Genomic DNA, 4,284 nt, shown 5'->3' on the forward strand with positions numbered 1-4,284 from the left:
CCTGCTGAAGGTGTTGCTGTGGGAGCCTGTTCCCAAGGCTCTGTCACTTCTTAGCCCAGAGGAGACATGGCTGTGAACGGGGTGGGTGTGGGGTGCCTGGGAGGCTGAAGGCCAAAGTGGTCCCAGGGTGGGGGTGGGGGGATCTGGGGAGTGGCAGTGATGTGAAAATGGTGTGGAGGGCAGGGGCATGGTCTCCACAGCCTTGCTCTGAATAGAGGACATTCAGGTCACATTCCCTATGGCAAAGTCAGAGGGACCCAATTTCTCAGCCAGAATTGCTGGAAATAAACATCTGGAGCTTGGGGGTCGTCATTGATTTGGGGGAGCTCTTGGTTTTCATGGGTCACTCACCAGATAATTCGGTAAGTACCTTGTCAGCTCGGCTGCTATAACAAAAATACCAGAGACTGCATGGCTTAAAGAACAGAGATTTATTTCTCACAGTTCTGGGGGCTGGGAAGTCTGAGATCAGGGTCCCAGCATGGTCAGGTTCTGGTGAGGGCTCTCTTCCTGGTTTGCAGATGGCTGTCTTCTTGCCATGTCCTCACATGGCAGAGAGCAGAGACAGGAGCAAACTCTCTGGTGTTCTTCTGACAAGGACACTAATCCCACGATGATCTAATTCCCTCCTCAAAGGCCCTACATCCTAATACCATCACAATGGGGATTAGGATCGCAGCATATGGATTTGGTGGGGTGCGGGTCGGGGACCCAGACATTCGGTCCATAACATACCTCTTACAAGTTCACCAAATTCATTCATGTCTATTTTCTCATTGGGCTTTATCTGCATTTCACAGGGGGCAAACCTAAGCCAGAGGGGGCAAGAGATTTGCTCAAGTTCACACAGTAGTGGCTTAAGCTTGACAGAAGTTTCTCTCACTTAAGGAAGTATGTGGTAAATGGTTCAGAATGACCCTTGGGCCCAGCTGTACTACAGCCTACCTGGACACCATACAGGCTATGAAAGACCAAATGGGGAGGGAAGGAAGCCCTAGGTTGGGTTTCTGGAAACAGACCCTGCACCCAAGACTCCTGTGAAAGTAATTTATTAGGAAATGTTCCAGAAATGACCAGGAGGGGCTGGGAAGTGATCTACATAGAGTCCTTGCCCTGTGGAGAGGGAGGCTGGGTCAGCTCATCTGCTCCAGGGCTTGTGACTTGTGACTTTTTGGGAACTGAACCTCTCACAGAAGTGTGCAGGTGGGTTGGCAAGGGCTGCCCTGGCCCTGACCATGTCATGGATCCAGTCCCCTTCTATCCTGTGCTCCTCCATCCTCCAATATGGCAGCACAGGCTCCAGCCATCATGCCTACCTTTCCAGCCAACAGAAAGGAGGAAAAGAGAAGAAAGGGGGTGCTGCTCTCTATAAGGACACATCTTCGAACCTGTACATGGTGCTTCAGTTTCCATGTTTGGGGCCAGATCTAAGGCTCTTGGGTACTCCCAGCTAGCAAGGGAAGCTAAGAAATGAAGCCTTTATTCCAGGCAACTTGTGCCAGCTAAATTTGGGTTCTGTTACTGAAAAGGAGAGGCGATATATGTTGGGGAAAAAGTGGCAGCCATTGTTATAGCTACAGAGTGTGAAATGGACTTGACCACAGTCCTAGAGATTTCTTTGCAAGGGAGCAGAGAGTTGTAGCTGTTGGGAATGGGGTCTTTACAAGAGAAGGAGTGGGCAGGGGCTGAGCTGCAGGATCTCTGGGTCCACTGAGGTCCTTATTTGTGGGATAAGACTCCACCCAAGGAATAGCTGACTCCAGAAGGATGGTGGTGTACACAGAGCTCCCTGGAAGTGTCTTGGGGGTGAGCAGGCAGGGGGAGCTGTATCGGACTTAATCCTTAGCTGGGAGCTGGGCGCTTGGCTTTTGAGTTCCTGGCTTACCTGCAATCTTCTAGGTCACCTTCGGCAGGCCTATAACATGCCTCAGGCTCTGTTCCACCATCTGTAAGATGGGGACAGTGTGAGGAATTCAGGGTCAGACAAGGCTGAGGTAAGAGGTACTTAAATCTGACATAACATTTAAGAGGGCGCCAAAAATCTCAGCAATTAAGATCAATATTTTAATGCAGTATTTTTTTATTGTGGTAAAATATATATAACATAAAATTTACCAGTTTAACCATTTTAAGTGTTCAGTTCAGTGGCATTAAGTATATTCACATTGTTGTGCAACCATCATCATCCATCTTCAGAAATTCTTCATCTTCCCCAACTGAAATTCTGTATCCATTAAATACTAACCCCCTATTCCCTGCTTCCCCCAGCCCCCAGGATATCTCTACTTTCTGTCTCTCTGAATTTGACTAAGTAGTTCATATTAGTGGAATCATGCAGCATTTGTCTTTTTGTGACTGGCTTATTTCACTTAGCATAATGTCCTTGGGTTTCTACCATGCTGTAGCATGTGTCAGAATTCCCTTCCTTTTTTTTTTTTAAATTAATTTTTATTGGAGTATAGTTGCCCCTTCCTTTTTAAGGCTGAATAAAATTCCACTGTGGATATACCACATTTTGTTTATCCACTCATCCATCGATGGACACCTGGGTTGCTTTCTATCCTTTGGCTATTGTGAATAGTGCGGCTATGAACATGGGTGTGCAGATATCTAAGTCCCACTTTCATTAATGCAATATTTTTTAAAAAATAAAAACTCATGCAAAAGAGTCCATTATGAATAGACTATCAAAAAGTGAAAGACGAGATCAGTAACAGTACAGTGCTGAGCCACAGGAGAGCAAAGGGAAGGATGGGTGATACTCACCTTGCACGATCCTGTTTGTGGCACCGCCTTAAATCTTGTGCCCCAGGCCAGTTCCTCACTCTCCTCGCCCTTGTCCTGGCCTGATGAGGATGAAAGGACCCTGGCTGAGCACGCTGGGCCAGGAGCCTCCTCTTCCCCTACCACCCTGGACTGATTTAGGAACTGGAGTGATAGAGCAGCCTCTAGGTTAAAAAGCTGAAGCTGGGGTTTCTTCTCCCCTTGGATAGATCCATCTTAATTAGCCCCCTCAGATAACGGTTCCTTCCCAGGCTGAGGCAGCTGAATTATGGAGACAGTCACTATATCTTCCTTCCCCTTGAGTTGTTTTGCCAAGTGACAAACCAAGAGATGCATGTCCCCTGCTCCAGGTTGCCTTGCAGAGCTGGCTGTGAGGTCACCTAATGAGGCAGGAGACGGGGCTCTCAATCTGTCACCTTGTAGCCCGGGCAGGTGGTGCCTGGTGCTGTGTGCAGGGTGTGACTGTGGGTATTACCTGTGTGAGTGAGCGTGTAGGGGTCCCACCAGGACGAAGAGACATTCTCCTTCCTGAGCTCAGAGTCCCCAAAGAGGAGAACTCATGAAATTCCCAAAAGGGAGCATCTTCCCTTAGTCATTCAAGGAATATTTAGTGAGCACCTACTGTGTGCCAGGCAATGAGTGAGTAGGTGGGCGTGAGGGTCGGTAAAGAGATGGGTCAGTTGTGGCCCTGAGCTTATAACAAAAAATAAATGTTTGTTCATGTGTTAGGAACTGAGGTGCACCCGATTATTGGGTGTGAGGGAGGGCAAAGGACAGGGTGGTGAGAGTCCATCCAGCCCCCATCCTTGGCTAGGGTGTGTGTGTGTGTGTGTGTGTGTGTGTGTGTGAGGAAGGGGCTGCCCTGGACCTTGCCTGCTAACCTGAGACTGACCAGCAGATGGCGAGAGTGCTACGGGAAAGTCAGGGACTGCTGGGGAGGGAGGGAGGAGAGAGAGAGGGAGACAGAGAGACAGACACAGACAGACGCAGAAACACAGAGTCAGAGACAGAGAGAGACAAAGACAGAAGCAGAGAGAGAGACAGAGAGAGAGAGACAGAGTATATTAGTCTGTTTGGGCTGCCATAACAAAACACCATAGACTGGGTGGCTTGACAACAGAAATTTCTTTCTCACAGTGCTGGAGGCTGGCAAGTCCAAGGTCAAGGTGCCAGCAAGGCAGGTTTCATTCTGAGCCCTCTTCTCTTGGGTTGTAGGCTGCTGCCATCTCACTATGTGCTCACAAGGCCTTCCTTAGTGTATGCTCGTGGAGGGAGGGAGGGAGGGAGAGAGAGAGAGCTCTTCCAGTTCATATAAAGCAGGCAGTTCTATCAGATTAGGGCCCCACCAGTGTGACCTCATTTAACCTTAATTAGCTCCTAAAGACCCTCTCTCCAAATACAGTCACATTGGAGGTTAGGGTTTTAACATATGAATTTTAGGAGGCACAATTTAGTCTACTGCAGAGAGAGAGAGAGACAGGGAGAGAGGGAAAGAGGGGA

Source organism: Lipotes vexillifer, unplaced genomic scaffold (assembly GCF_000442215.2).
Source record: "Lipotes vexillifer unplaced genomic scaffold, Lipotes_vexillifer_v1.1 scaffold342, whole genome shotgun sequence".
Lineage (NCBI taxonomy): Eukaryota > Metazoa > Chordata > Mammalia > Artiodactyla > Lipotidae > Lipotes > Lipotes vexillifer.